The 17500-nt window shown below is 41.6% G+C and overlaps 1 protein-coding gene across 1 annotated transcript in view; it reads right to left on the reverse strand.

Moving 5' to 3' along the window:
- The window catches only part of itga10 (integrin, alpha 10), a 99577-nt gene that overhangs the window by 71848 nt on the left and 10229 nt on the right, over positions 1 to 17500 (reverse strand). The gene's annotated exons all lie outside the window — the stretch shown is intronic.

Consider the following 17500-nt stretch of genomic DNA (forward strand, 5'->3'; position numbering starts at 1 on the left):
TGAGGTCACGATGAGTCATCTATGCCCAAATATAGATTTCTAGGTCAGATGGCCCATAGAGTTTGTGATGTCAAACCTAGCAACCCAATATAAACAAACCTGATGTCAGACCTGAAGTATCCTTTTATACCCATATATGGAGATACAGAGATCTCCATATATGGGCATATTAGAAAGCCCATATATGGGCATATACGGATGACATCAGGGATATCCATATATGGGCATAAAAGGGACAAGGGCTTACAGTTAAGAGATCTCCATATATGGGCATATCAGAAAGCCCATATATGTTCATATACTGATGACATCAGGAATATCCATATATGGGCATAAAAGGGACAAGGACTTACAGTTAAGAGATCTCCATATATGGGCATAAAGGGACAAGGACTGTTACAGTAGATATAGAGATGTCCATATATGGGCATAAATGAACAAGGACTGACAAACACTGAGATCTCCATATAACCTATGGGAATATAAGGGACGAGGACTGTCAGCTTGTAGACCTATTTTCTAAATATTGTTGTACATTAAAAACTTGAAATGGGTCGTTCTGCATAGTACTTGGGATTTGTTGATGTAAATGTTCACATAGAGTGTAATAATTGGTAAAACAAACTTTTGGCCTATTTGTGGAGATAAGCGACCAACGGTCGCTTATCTCCCGATTAGGGAGTCTTACTGGTTATTATTACCACATACAATCAGTCATTCTCATTATTGCGACCGTCAGGGAGCAGTTTACTATGAAAACCTCCACCGGCCGTCCGTCGGTCGGTCACACGTCACACGTCACACCTTTGCCCTGCTCATATCTCCGCATCAGTATATAGGGCTTGTTTGTTTATTGTATGACATCACGCCACATCATCAGCTGTGGACTCTGTGATGTCATCGTATCTCCATATATGGCCATCTCCGTATATGGAGATATAAGTCGTCCATGCCCAAGTATGGGCTGGTGAGGTCAGACTTTGTGTGATGCGTAGGTTATCTCCATATATGGAGATTCAACATTCCAGGCAATGCTCTCTTCCCTGGTGAGAATTGCCCCTTTATATAGGGCTTGTTTGTGTATTGTATGACATCACGCCACATCATCAGCTGTGGACTCTGTGATGTCATCGTATCTCCATATATGGCCATCTCCGTATATGGAGATATAAGTCGTCCATGCTCAAGTATGGGCTGGTGAGGTCAGACTTTGTGTGATGCGTAGGTTATCTCCATATATGGAGATTCAACATTCCAGGTGTAACTATGGCTACCCGTATGACGTGAGAGGTGGAGGTTGTGATATTTGTGGAGATAAGCGACCAACGGTCGCTTATCTCCCGATTAGGGAGTCTTACTGGTAATTACATACCATTAGTCGTTATTGCGACCGTCAGGGAGCAGTTTACTATGAAAACCTCCACCGGCCGTCCGTCCGTCGGTCGGTCACACGTCACACCTTTGCCCTGCTCATATCTCCGCATCAGTATATAGGGCTTGTTTGTTTATTGTATGACACCAGTAAGACTCCCTAATCGGCAGATAAGCGACCGTTGGTCGCTTATCTCCTGTCACACTGCTGACATCAGTATGACATCACACCGTACACAAATGACCCTTATATAAGACCGGCATTATCTACCGACAGATTAGTAACAAGATGTCAAAATCATTGAAGGTTTACCCTACTAACCAACTGTTTACCATAGCAACCATGTTTTTTACCTTAGCAACCAACTGTTTACCCTAGCAACCAACTGTTTACCACAGCAACCATGTTTTTTTTACCCTAGCAACCAACTGTTTACCCTAGCAACCAATTGTTTACCATAGCAACCATGTTTTCTTACCCTAGCAACCAACTGTTTACCCTAGCAACCAACTGTTTACCATAGCAACCATGTTTTTTACAGGGCCTGGGATTGATGACATCAGAAATCTCCATATATGGGCATGAAAGGGATTTTGTTTCTGGAAATATGTCTGTGGGGTGCCACATTTGGAATAAAACACTTACATCACACATCTGGATATCCATACAGCCCATCTAGTTTGCCTGTGTCCATTTATGCCCATATATCTGATGACATTGGGACAATGATCTCCATATATGGGCATACAACTTATGTTAATTAGTAAAGCCTGGGGATCTCCATATATGGGCATGAGGGGTACCCTAAAAGGGCATCATCTGGGAATAGCAAATATAGTTATCCTAGAAAGTGAAAATCTTACATCAAAGGCCATAACTACCTACCTACCACCATACTGCATTCCTCATTAAACTACCTACCAGTAAGATGCCTAAGGGAGAAAAGCAAAGGGCGAGGTTGCACCATTTCTTGGTCTTCTGGCCAGTGATGTATATCGGACCATTTAACCATATATGGAGACACTGGTACCTATAGAGGGGGCGGCATAGCTCAGGGGTAGAGAAACTGGTATTAGAGCACGAAGGGTATAAATCCCGAAGGGTTCCCAGTTCGAATCCGGGCTCCCCCTGAGTTAATGTCGAAGGGTCCTTGGGCAAGACTCTGAACCCCTAATTGCCTCCGGTGAGTAGGTTGGTGCCTTGCATGGCTTCCTCCGCCACCGGTGTATGAATGTGTGTGTGAATGGGTGAATGTAATGCACAATCTATGTAAAGCGCTTTGGATTAAAAGCGCTATATAAATGCACCATTTACCATTTTATAGATATTCACAGATATGGGCTTAATATTGATGACATAAGGGATCTCCATATATGGGCGTAAAAGGGATTTGGTTCCCCTGGCATCACAGGGATCTCCATATATGGGCATAAAATGGATTTGGTTACCCTGGCAACACGGGGATCTCCATATCTCCATATATGGGCATAAAAGGGATTTGGTTCCCCTGGCATCACAGGGATCTCCATATATGGGCATAAAAGGGATTTGGTTCCCCTGACATTACAGTGATGTCAGTGGCTGGTTCTACAGAGGGGATCTCCATTTATGGGCATAAAAGGGAATGTATGTATGATGATGTCAGATATCATAGACGTCATAGGACTTTCACATAACGAATAACTGAGTAAGCATGTAAACCCGTAAAATCTATATTTGGGCATGGCTGATTTATGACCTCATCATGATGACACGAGCAAACACAGCTGAATTGTATAAATGATCAGTGCAGAAACCAACAGAAGTATTTGACCAAGACTCTTGATCTTCAAGAACCCTGAGAACCTGTATTGTTTGGTTGCGACCGTAGGTCGCAGTTTAGTATCAAAACCTCCACCGGCCGTCCGTCGGTCGGTCACACGTCACACATCACACCTTTGCCCTGCTCATATCTCCGCATCAGTATGACATCACACCACATGTGTACACAAACCTTTGTGTACGTTGCTGTGGCAACAGTCTGTTGTTGCTGGTCTGTTAATGTACGTTAGCAACCACCTTAGCAACCATGGTTTTACCCTAGCAACCAACTGTTTACCCTAGCAACCAACTGTTTACCATAGCAACCATGTTTTTTTACCCTAGTCTCAATATATTGTATTGATGAGGAGATAACCTACGCATCACACAAAGTCTGACCTCACCAGCCCATACTTGGGCATGGACGACTTATATCTCCATATACGGAGATGGCCATATATGGAGATACGATGACATCACAGAGTCCACAGCTGATGATGTGGCGTGATGTCATACAATACACAAACAAGCCCTATATAAAGGGGCAATTCTCACCAGGGAAGAGAGCATTGCCTGGAATGTTGAATCTCCATATATGGAGATAACCTACGCATCACACAAAGTCTGACCTCACCAGCCCATACTTGGGCATGGACGACTTATATCTCCATATACGGAGATGGCCATATATGGAGATACGATGACATCACAGAGTCCACAGCTGATGATGTGGCGTGATGTCATACAATAAACAAACAAGCCCTATATACTGATGCGATACGATGACATCACAGAGTCCACAGCTGATGATGTGGCGTGATGTCATACAATAAACAAACAAGCCCTATATACTGATGCAGAGATATGAGCAGGGCAAAGGTGTGACGTGTGACGTGTGACCGACCGACGGACGGACGGCCGGTGGAGGTTTTCATAGTAAACTGCTCCCTGACGGTCGCAATCACGCCACATCATCAGCTGTGGACTCTGTGATGTCATCGTATCGCATCAGTATATAGGGCTTGTTTGTTTATTGTATGACATCACGCCACATCATCAGCTGTGGACTCTGTGATGTCATCGTATCTCCATATATGGCCATCTCCGTATATGGAGATATAAGTCGTCCATGCCCAAGTATGGGCTGGTGAGGTCAGACTTTGTGTGATGCGTAGGTTATCTCCATATATGGAGATTCAACATTCCAGGTGTAACTATGGCTACCCGTATGACGTGAGAGGTGGAGGTTGTGATATTTGTGGAGATAAGCGACCGTTGGTCGCTTATCTCCCGATTAGGGAGTCTTACTGGTCATTACATACCATAAGTCATTATTGCGACCGTCAGGGAGCAGTTTACTATGAAAACCTCCACCGGCCGTCCGTCCGTCGGTCGGTCACACGTCACACGTCACACCTTTGCCCTGCTCATATCTCCGCATCAGTATATGGGTGGGTGACGTGACGTAACGTTTTCGCTGTCCTCGGTGTCAAACATGTATAAATAAAAAATATATTTGTCAAAAACCTTCTGAATATTGTGCAGGACATTAAGCTTTATGTGAACTTACTCAAGATTAAAACATTTCATTCCTCATTTCTTCAGAATCTTCAACCAAACATGGCAAAACTCATATGGTGTGACTGTCCTGACCTTGTTTCTCAAAGTGGGAACTTGAATAAAACTAAGAAAAAGAATTGCTAAAAATCATTTGAAAATGAATTTAGGCTAAAAAAAATGTCTATTTTGAGCCTATATCTTTTCAAAGTCAAAGCATAATGTTTTCAGTCATTTCTGATCAAAAACATTTTGTCCCCCAACCCAAAATCATTTGGTGTGACACTAGTTTGGAAAAATTAAACAGGCAATTATTTGGACACCTATTGGCTAGAGAGGTCCTTCTTCTGTAAGGCTATTCAGCACTCCCAGCACAACTGCAAGACAGGTGTCTGAGGTGAGTTATGATTTTAACATTTTCATGAAATGCCATCTTGTTGAAACGTTGACAAACTCACCATTCTGGATGTCTTTTGGTGTGACACCTTTTCTTTAAAAAAAGCTTAAGTTATTTGAAGTTTTGGTCATATTTCCATGTAGATCTAGGCTGCTTTGTTATAGCTAGCATGCTGTTAGCATGCTAATGTGTACATAGTAGCCTCAAGGTAAACCTAAATGGAGAAAACAGTAATATGGTGTGACACTTAATCATATGGTGTGACATGTCTGCTTGTCACACCATATGACTTGACTGTCACACCATATGATTTATACTGTATTTAACTACAGATATAACAACAAATAACAAAGTTCCATGTTTCTTTTGTACATTTAAACATTTGTTTTAAACATTTTTACATAAAATGTAATTTAGCTTCATTCAGTGATACTTCAAATTCATCAGACAGAGCAGAAACCCCTTCACAGAAACCTTAACATATTGTTTCAATCTAAACAATATTTTCTCTTTGTCTTAAACTATACATTCCATTTTCTTTTGTCAGCTGGAAAATGACAAGTGCTGAGAGAACGAGAAAGTACAGGGAGAAACTAAACAATGACCCAGCAAGGAGAGAGGAGCCAAAGGGGCGAGACTGCATTTTCTACGAAGAGCAGGAGGTTGTCTGTGGCATAGCAGAACCGCAACAAGGCAGCCGGTTTGCTACCCTCACCAAATACGACTGGCTGATGTACAATACAGTCTAAATGTATAATCTAATCTGATCTAATACTTTTGTACTTTCACTCACTGGACTGGACAGTGGACAGTGTTAAGGTAGGACCCGAGACAAAACTAGCGAAAATAGCTGATCTACAAGCTCTCAACACGTTGTGCTGCGAGAGCTTGTAGATCAGCTATTTTCAGAGTTGCGCAACCCAGCACTCTTTAGCTAGTGGAGATGTGGTGTAATGTCATGATTCCTAATTACATTTGTTCAACACAAAATGCTGTGTTCAAGTTCAGGAGACTTCGGAAAAAAGCAATTTACCTGAATGCTGAGTTCTGTTTCCACTAATTGGTGTTAATAAAATGTTGCCTTCAATGCCTTGGCTCCAAGTGTGGCTATATGCGCCTTATTGTCCCTTTAGGATCCTTCTGCCGTGGGCCGGCAGAAGACTTAGGTGTGCGTAGCATTCCTGTGCACATCCTCATCATCCATCTACTACTACAATTCTTTCTTATCCCATGTTAAAGCCCTACAATAATATCCTGTTCAGAAATATTAAGGCCATGTTATCCTGGGTAATTGTTTAATCAATCAGTAAAGTTCAGTACTCACTAATAGGTAGGTTAAAACACAGTTTGCTTTGACACATGAAGATATGATCATACGGTGTGACACTAAATCATTTGGTGTGACATTCCAAATAGTGAGAAATCATACCTTTATTAATGATTAAACCAAAAAAATGTTTATGGATTACATAGAGAATATTATCAGGAAGAGTCACAAATATTTGTGTAATTTTAGAGAAAGTTTTGACAGAATACATTTAAAATATGTTGTAAGATCATGAACATGGGCCTCACACAGAGTGTCGATTATGAAAAAAATATACAGATATAATTAATTTTCAAAAAACTATAGTGGATCACTGGTTAGTTATGATAAAGGACTTTGATAAAGTGAGTAACTTAAGAAAGATGTACTCCATTTTCATTTTATGAACAATTATTTTCATGTCACACCATATGACGATTTTAGGCACAAGTACAACAAACTGCTGAATAAAGTCTGATTCCAATAAAATATCTAAAAACAAAATGTATTTCTATAAGGTTGAGAGTGAGTAGAACAAAAGTAAATAACTTTTATGCCTGCAATTTAAAGTTTTTTTAAAAACACATTTTTTGGGGCGTCACGTCACTGACCCATATAGGGCTTGTTTGTTTATTGTATGACATCACGCCACATCATCAGCTGTGGACTCTGTGATGTCATCGTATCTCCATATATGGCCATCTCCGTATATGGAGATATAAGTCGTCCATGCCCAAGTATGGGCTGGTGAGGTCAGACTTTGTGTGATGCGTAGGTTATCTCCATATATGGAGATTCAACATTCCAGGCAATGCTCTCTTCCCTGGTGAGAATTGCCCCTTTATATAGGGCTTGTTTGTGTATTGTATGACATCACGCCACATCATCAGCTGTGGACTCTGTGATGTCATCGTATCTCCATATATGGCCATCTCCGTATATGGAGATATAAGTCGTCCATGCCCAAGTATGGGCTGGTGAGGTCAGACTTTGTGTGATGCGTAGGTTATCTCCATATATGGAGATTCAACATTCCAGGTGTAACTATGGCTACCCGTATGACGTGAGAGGTGGAGGTTGTGATATTTGTGGAGATATTATCTCCCGATTAGGGAGTCTTACTGGTTATTGCGACCGTCAGGGAGCAGTTTACTATGAAAACCTCCACCGGCCGTCCGTCGGTCGGTCACACGTCACACGTCACACCTTTGCCCTGCTCATATCTCCGCATCAGTATGACATCACACCACATGTGTACACAAACCTTTGTGTACGTTGCTGTGGCAACAGTCTGTTGTTGCTGGTTTGTTAGTGTACGTTAGCAACCACCTTAGCAACCATGGTTTTACCCTAGCAACCAACTGTTTACCCTAGCAACCAACTGTTTACCATAGCAACCATGTTTTTTTACCCTAGCAACCAACTGTTTACCATAGCAACCAGATACGCAGAGCAGGGATCTCCATATATGGGCATAAACAGGTGACATCACACTGATGTCAGACACTCAGAGCAGGGATTTCTCCATAATATATGGGCATAAAAGGGATTCTGTTAGGGATCTCCATATATGGGCATAAAAGGGATTCTGTTAGGGATCTCCATATATGGGCATACAAGGGATTCTGTTAGGGATCTCCATATATGGGCATAAAAGGGATTCTGTTAGGGATCTCCATATATGGGCATAAAAGGGATTCTGTTAGGGATCTCCATATATGGGCATAAAAGGGATTCTGTTAGGGATCTCCATATATGGGCATAAAAGGGATTCTGTTAGGGATCTCCATATATGGGCATAAAAGGGATTCTGTTAGGGATCTCCATATATGGGCATAAAAGGGATTCTGTTAGCTGTTAGTGATCTCCATATATGGGCATAAAAGGGATGCTGTTAGGGATCTCCATATATGGGCATAAAAGGGATTCTGTTAGGGATCTCCATATATGGGCATGAAAGGGATTCTGTTAGGGATCTCCATATATGGGCATAAAAGGGATTGTATCCCAGATGATGCCCTGTTAGGAGATCCACACTAACAGAATCCATATATGGTCCTACCGACAGCTGCTATAAGCCAACCCTGGCGATAAGGTCTGAGTCGAAGAAATGCTTCTTTCCTGGTTAGAATTGCCCCTTTATACTGTAGGGCTCGTTTGTGTATTGTATGACATCACACCACATCATCGGCTGAGGACTGTGTGATGTCATCATATCTCCATATATGGAGACATAAGTTGCTCATGCCCAAATATGGGCTGGTGAGGTCAGACTTAGTGTGATGCGTAGGTTATCTCCATATATGGAGATTCAACTTCAATGAGTAACCATGGCAAACTGTCAACTGCCCGTATGTCTTGATAATTGGTAAAACAAATTTTTTGGCCTATTTGTGGAGATAAGCGACCAACGGTCGCTTATCTCCCGATTAGGGAGTCTTACTGGTTATTTTACATATTATGTTCAACCAGTCAGTCAGACACTATACATTGACACCGTTTTATATGCTGTGAAATGGAACAAAATAAAATATTATTGGATTAATTTCTAGTGAGTTCCATATCACAGAACACTGGAGCCTTTAAAGGACAACTTTGTTTTTCTACAACACGGGTTCATATTTTAGATAGTCATTAGAGAAAAGAAAAGATGTGTGTCAAAATGTTTTCATTTACTTTTTTCTATTGTTTTAGCGATTTTAGTCATTTGATTTCAGTGGTTGGGAGCATGCATACAAGTGGCTAAATATGTCTTTTTAGACACAATAAGCCGTCAATGTCTTTATTACTATTTACACCAGCCCCCATAAGTCACATCTGCCCATGAAAGATTGTGGTGCATCTTGGGAAAGAGCTTATTGTGTCTAAAAATACATATTTAGCCACTTGTATGCATGCCCCCAACCTTTTCTTTTCTCTAATGACCTAAAATATGAATTCTTGTTGTAAAAAAAACAAAGTTGTCCTCTAATATGGTTTAGTGACAAGAATAAATACTTTAATTTCACCTTAGATGTTGAAAATTTAGCATCCCCTCTCAGCTGTCCTACTGTCTGTCTCTCCTTCTGTAAACTGTCTCCCTCTCAGCTGTCCTTCACATGTCCGTGACATTTGGTAAAAAATAGCAGATCTGCAAGCTCACACTGTGTTGCAACGCGAGGCTTTGTGAGCTTTTACAGTAAATCTTCTGCAAAGCTATTTTGTAGTAGAGTGAAAACAGAAGGGACCCCTATTCCCTACAAGTATAATGGCCTGGAGGACTTCAGTCAACATTATATACGGGTACGGTATATTTTTATAATGGTTAAACTTTTAAACTAGCTTTTGTGAAAGTGACATTTTGTCCTTCTCAAATCAGACTGCAGCATATAGGTCAGTGGTTCTCAAACATTTTCAAGTCAGGAACCCCAAGATTGATAGGATTTTGGCCACATACCCCCATCTGTAAAGGCTTTGAGCCAAGGACCCCCAAAGTCTTACAATTCCTCAAGCTTTCAAAGTTTTGAGCTTGTAGATCATTTCTATTCTCGAATAGCCGAGGTACAAAATAGGGTTAAGCAAGTTTTTATGCTATATTAACTCATCTTGCTGGGAACAAACTGGAACCCCCCCAAGGACCCCTGGGGGTCGCCGGACCCACTTTGAGAACCACTGATATAGGTCACGTGATCACAGTCTCCTGCTCACGATTAGGCTTACTGTACATTGATTATAGCCTATAAGAATTATCATTACATTAATTTGTATAGGTACAAGTACTATGAATGAGAACAAACAGGTTACATAATGTACAGGATAAACAAAGTGACCAAACTCAAGGAGCAACCTGCGTTCCCCTTCAGCCTGTTAATGACATGGAGAGGATAGGACATGAGGAGAGGAGAGGGAAAGGGAGGCGAGGAGAGGAGAGTTTAGGGAAGGGTGTGGGTTATAAAAACTAGGGAGCATACTGGCTCCCTGTTATGACATACAAACCTGCCCTTTATACACACAGAGAGAGAGCGAGAGAGAGAGAGAGAGAGAGAGAGAGAGAGAGAGAGAGAGAGAGAGAGAGAGACGGTTGGGGTGAGGGGGGGGGGGGAGAATTCAGTTATTAGAGTAGAGGTAGAGGTAGAGTAGCAGGCATACTGTACGTACAGACAGACAGACACACAGAAACTTCACGCTAGTGGAGTTATTGCATGAAAGCCTGCAGCTCATGTGCGTCAGTCAGTCGCGCCTCATGTCACGCTCCATATATGGCCAAGACAGAATTCATTTGCAAGTGTGACTCACGTCACGGCAACCACACTTGCAAATGAATTTTGTCCTTGTCCCTTTTATGCCCATATATGGCGTAGTTCACCCCCAAAATGCCTTTTTTTCTATTGATTACTCATGCCATGGAGAGTAGAGTTCAATAATATTTTTTGGTTTTTGTCACATTCCTAAGACAAAAATTTGATTCGAGTAAATTTACCCCCATTGATTCCGGATGGGGACCCGTTTCGAAACGGGTCCCCATCCGGAACGAATGGGGATACATTTATTGTTATCACATTTTTGTCTTAGGAATGGGACAAAAAACAAAAAATATTATTGAACTCTACTCTCCATGGCATGAGTAATCAATAGAAAAAAAGTCATTTTGGGGGTGAACTACTCCTTTAAGCCCATATTTGGGAATGCCCATATATGGACATATTGTGTCAGTCTCGTGATAACCAGTGTGGTTGTCACGACGCGAGTCACACTTGCAAATTAATTCCATCCTTGTCCCTTTCATGCCCATATATGGAGATCCTTGATATCATCAATATTAAGGCCATATCTGGGAATGCCCATATATGGACATATTGTATCAGTCTCTGTTGTTTCAGCGAAACCTCGCTTCTTGCGTCTCACTGGTTATTCATTCTCTGAGTCTGTAGTCATAATATAGCGCATCAATTCTAGCAGTTAACCGTCTTTTTTGGCTCAGCATCAGACATCCTACAGTAGTTGGACATTTATACAGTAAACCATGTGTTTGCAGACCTCATTTTCCACCATGGGAGAGCGTCTCTGTCTGCTGCACCACAGTAAAGTCGGGACCATATTCCCAAAATTCAAATGTCTGCAGTAATCAGTATAGCTCACACAAGCAGTCATGGTGAGTGGAGAGAGTAGGGTCTAAGGGCAAAAACAAGTAGAGGCCAGTGGTGTAAAGTAACTAAGTAGGCCAGTGTTTCTTAGCCACTGTGCCTGGGGACCTTTGGTGTGCCCCTGAGAAGGGTCAAGTGTGCCCCTTGAAACTGCTTGAAAGCCAGAATTGTATTTATCATTTTTAAAATGATTTAAACTTGTGAAAACAGCCGATCTACAAGCACACAACGCCTCGCGGTGCGAGGCGTTGTGTGCTTGTAGATCTGCTGTTTTCACTACTGTTGTGCGAGACAGCCTTGTATGATGAAGCAGGGCTTTACTTTGCAAATAAACCTTCACATTTGAAACTTGGAGATACAAGGTTTCTTCCCGACAGTGATGATATTTACTCCCTCGTATTATGTTGGTGTGCCCATGGATTCTTGGGACATGAAAAGTGTGCCCATGCAGAAAAAAGGTTGAGAAACACTGAAGTAGGCTACTGTACATGTGCTCAAGTACTGCACTTCTCTTTACCTAAATACCTAACTTTTGAGGCATTTTGTTTGCATACTTTGCTGGAGTATATCCAATTTTCAGTACTTTTACCCCACTACATCTCTGTGAAAAATATAGTGCTTTTACTACACTACAATTATTTGAAAACTTAGTTACTTTGAAGATTTAGATTTAACATAAGATTTGAGTAGTTCTATGATGCCAATACTTTTGAATGTTTAATTCCTGACATTTACTTGTAACGTACATTGCAATATTGATACTTCTACTTAGGTAAAACGTACTTTTTTCCACCAATAGTAGAGGCAGAACAACAAAGAAATAACGCATCTGCTTTTTTTCAGGGGATTAATTTATTTTGGTCAGGCTTCTGGTCAGGCTGAATTAAATACCGTATGCATTTCCTTTTTGGGTGGAAGTAGAAGTAGTTGATAGTAGAAGTTTGATATTTATGTTTGGGGAACCGGTGAGTAAAGCGTGCACATCCAACGTTAAGAAGCCAGGTGCAGAGTCAATTAGTCCGGGGAAGAAAATGAAAAAGAAGAAGCTGGAACCAGCTGCAAAGGTATATACTGTATCATGTCTATCAGGTTACCTCATTATGTCCAAAACTGTTACTTTGCATGATAAAATATATTTAAAAAAAGAAAAGAAAAACAAAACACACTGTAGTATGATCAAGTAAGACATTAATTTACATAAAATACAGACACAAATATACAGTAGAGATAAGAGGTTTCTACCCAACAGCAACAATTGTTTTTTTCCCCTCCATATAGGGCAACTTTTCAAGCCAAAGATATTTATGTTTGATCACAATTTAACAATTGTATTCAAAGCGGACGCCTCCTGGAGGTTTTCCAGGCAAGCCCAGCCGGGAGGAGGCCACAGGACAGGACAGACCAAAAACAAGGTGGATGGATTACATCTCCACCCTGGCCTGGGAACACCTCAGTATGCCCCAGTCAGTCACCACTGGCTTATATGGCCAGGGGAAAGGATAGTCTGGGATCCTTTGCTGGAACTGCTACCCCCGCACGACCCGTTCAAAGATAGAGGGAAACATATTGTTGTTGTCGGGTCCAAAACCGTTCGTTTTGCATTCATCATTTTAAAAATGATTTAAAGCTAATGAAAATAGCCGATCTATAAGCACACAACGCCTCGCACCGCAAGGCGTTGTGTGCTTGTAGATCTGCTATTTTCACTAGTTTTGTGCGACAGTCTTGTATGATGAAGCAGGGAAAAATATACAAATTTGAAACTTGGAGATACAAGCACCGCGAGGCGTTGTGTGCTTGTAGATCTGCTATTTTCACTAGTTATGTGCGACAGTCTTGTATGATGAAGCAGGGAAAAATATACAAATTTGAAACTTGGAGATACAAGCACCGCGAGGCGTTGTGTGCTTGTAGATCTGCTATTTTCACTAGTTATGTGCGACAGTCTTGTATGATGAAGCAGGGAAAAATATACAAATTTGAAACTTGGAGATACAAGCACCGCGAGGCGTTGTGTGCATGTAGATCTGCTATTTTCACTAGTTATGTGCGACAGTCTTGTATGATGAAGCAGGGCTTTACTTTACAAAAAAATATACAAATTTGAAACTAGAAGATACAAGGTTTCTGCCCGACGACAGTGACGATAGAGTCAAAGATAAGAGAGCGTTGTGAGCTTGCAGAGCTGCTATTTGAGCTGTTTGTCATACAAAATCACACCCGTGGTTTACCCACCAACCCCCCCCCCCCCCCCTGTGTGTGTGTGTGTGTGTGTGTGTGTGTGTGCGTGCGTGTGTGTGTGTGTGTGTGCCTGGTCTGGCCTGAAAACAGCGCCCTCCCTTAACATGTGTGGTCAGAAAAGGTACTACACCAGCTTGAGGCTACATACGGACGCACCCACCCACCCACCCACCCACCCACATAGACAGGGGCGGTTTTTATAAACTGGGGGCTCCCCACAAAGGTAGTAAAAGAGGCCCCCCCATGAGCACGCGTGAAAAATAGGTATGCGTGAAAAAACAGTATGCGCGCGTGCGAAGTGCAGGAATTAAAAATGCCACCCTCCAACTCAATACCTATTCTGAAAAAGTGATGATTTAGCATGACAAGACAATGAACTTGACAAGACAATAAAGAGCAGAGGCAGAGGAAGCCTATTTGTTGTCATTATGGTTGGTTTTAAATACCTAACCACAATCATTTTGGATCTATTTGATTAATTTAAGAAGAGTACAGTAAGATAAAGTAAGGTAATCAAAGGTATACAGAGTAGGCCTATATGTATATTTTTATACAGGACATATTTGATGCAGGACAATAATTATTTTAATAACAATAAGGGAATATCAGTGAATAATAATACTTTAAAATAATATTTTTACAATTCCTTTTTAATTATTATTTTTCAAAATTTAGATAAAATTAAAGCTGCAAGCAGCAATGACCGGGCCCTCGCAGCTCTACCCACGTCACAAGGGGCAACAGCCAATCAGAAGAGGGGGTGGGACTAAGTTAAACCAATTAAGGTGAAGGACTCTTAATGAAGTCATATGACACCAGCCACAAGTCTGTACGACAAACGGTTCATGAGATATAGAGGCACTTCCTGTTTGGCGAAGGGAACTTCCTGTTTGGCGAAGGAAGCGCCAATTAAGGTTAAGGACTCTTAATCAAGTCATATGACACCAGCCCTGAGTCTGTACGACAAACGGTTCATGAGATATAGAGGCACTTCCTGTTTGGTGAAGGGCACTTCCTGTTTGGCGAAGGAAGTTTGATCTGTGTGTGAAACCTATTGACTCCAGTGAGCAGTTGGTCAATTCTTTAAAAAATCATAACTTTTGACAGGAATGGGCTAGAGACTTACTTTTTTTTCCTAAATGCTCAGAATAATGAGCCCAGCAGGGGGCCCCCTCTGCCTAGGGGCTCTACGCAGTTGCGTAGTCTGCGTAGAGCAAATGCCCGCCCCTGCACATAGACGGATACACACACGGCCACGCTATGGAGACGGTGTGACCACCGCTCAACAAAGTATATATGGCTTAAGTGGTTAAGAAAATGAGCCCCTCGTCCAGCTTGTTTTCTTTCTTTCTTTTTTTTTTTTTACAAATTGAACCCTGCGATAAAGCCAAAACAAACATACTCACAGTATCTGCACAGATGTGCACGCACCCACACACACACACACACATACGCAAACACGCACACGTATGCACGCACGCACGCACGCACACACACAGGCACAAGGTAACAGGACACAGGTGAATGAGATTAACTATAAGCACAGGATGGAGAGCCAAGACAGGTAACAGGGGGTGCAAGGGAAAACATGAAAGACTGGTAGGCTAATTACAAAATAAAGGAACACTATAGTCAAAGAAATCAGAAAACAATAAAATATCACTACAAAAACCTTTTTTGTAGCATGGCTTTTCAATGTTTAACTGTTCGTACTGTCTAATAATTCTATTGAAAAAGACTAGGTCATTGGTTACCTACACTTATGTTTCTTTCTTTTTTTATAAGATTATTGGAATACAAGAGTTCACCAGACATCAAAATACATAATTTGCAGTAAAAGAGTAAGAGTAAAAAAAACATCAATCTTACATCAACTGATACCTCATATCAACAATATCAGTCAGGAGCCTATCTCCAGTTTCTGTTGCAAGAATCAGCTTGATGTACACGTACACCCCCTGGTCACAACTCTAATATGTCACAAGGACATACCCTTAATCCAAACCTTGGTGCTGAGTGTCAAGCAGGGAGGCATTGGGTACTATTTTTATAGTCGTTTTTAGGTTATGACTCGACCGGGGATTGAACCACGACCTCCGGCCTCAGGGCGGAGACTCTAACCATAAAGCCACTGAGCAGGCAGGGGCGTCACACCAAATTCTGGGCCCTGGGTACAAGGATTCACTGCGGGCCCCCATGAATGTTAACTATTGAAAAATAGCAGATATACAAGCTCACAGCGCGGCACCGAGTGCCGCGCTGCGAGCTTGTATATCTGCTATTTTTGAAAAATCGTGAAAATGTGTGCAAGAAACCCATGTTTCCATGTCAGTGATGCTCAAACCTTTTCATGTCAAGGACCCCCAAAATGATATGAATTTGGCCACGGACCCCCATCTCAAAATATTTAGTTCCAGGGACCATCCCCCAGAAGCAAAATTTGAGTTACAAATGTTTGCCTAAAAAATACATATTCAAAGATTTGAACACATTTTCACGACTTTTCAAAAAATAGCAGATCTACAGGCTCGCAGCGCGGCACTCGGTGCCGCGCTGTGAGCTAGATCTGCTATTTTTCAATAGCTAAAGTTACTAGGGCCCCTCCACCTTGGGCCCTAGTAACTCAGTCCCACTTTCCTGCCCCTTGTGACGCCCCTGTGAGCTGGCACAAACCCTCCCATACTGCCAGGAAAATGTAAATAAATGAAAAATAAAAGGCAGCAAATTGTTATATATTCTTTAGTCTAACCCCACGACTCACCACTTGACTCAATCCCAATTGATGTTTGGGTTCACGGACGTTTGAGTCATTTTGACCTGTCAAGCATTTTATAGAGTTTTGCCAAACATTTTTGTCAAAGTCAAAGACCAATGATATTCGCTGTGACGTATTCAGGCTTGAACCAGGGGGCCAATTGTCCGGATTTAAAATGAAGCAGACACGGAACTAAACGTTCCTATGAAAATGGCACCAAAAACAACATGTTCTCCATAGGATTCCATTCATTTCCCCCCGAACTTTTACATTTGATTTTCTTACCTTAATAAACATTGTCATAAATACTTTATGGTTCCTGTCGTTAGTTTAAAGCCTTGTTTCAATCACCATGATATCGCTCACCGAAATTAGCAGATCTACAAACTTGCAGCTTGTAGCTTGTCACTGCTAGATGCAGCCATATGATGATGTATAAATCAAGGTTTCAGGTGTTTAAATCTTAACCACTTAAACCAAACATACTTAGTGGTGCCTCAGGGCTCTATACTTGATCCGCTCCTTTCTTCTCTCCTTGTGCATCTAGAGCTATATTTTTGTCCATGTCTTATTCCCTAATCCCTAAACTCTTTGCCTTTTTTACTATTTTGAAAGACATTTAAAAACACATCAAATAGCCTAGCTGATCTACATCAACACGTTGTGAGCTTGTAGATCACCATAGTAAAAATGGCTAAAGAGTTTAGGGTTCAGGGGTAAGGCCCAAGATCTCTTCATCGTAAATAGCCGATCTGCAAGCTCACAACGTGGGCCGTTGAGACGCGTTGTGAGCGTCCAGATCAGCCCAAACCCTAACCCTTCCCCGAAATGTTCGCCCCCAGAATAGGGGTTTATGTGATTAAGTGATTTTGCATGGCTCCTGTGCTTTTGGAGTAAACCACCTGACAATCATAAAGTTACATACTGTACAACACCCACGTTATCACGT

This window comes from Nannobrachium achirus (genome assembly GCF_963921795.1).
Source record: "Nannobrachium achirus genome assembly, chromosome: 2".
Taxonomy (NCBI): Eukaryota; Metazoa; Chordata; class Actinopteri; order Myctophiformes; family Myctophidae; genus Nannobrachium; species Nannobrachium achirus.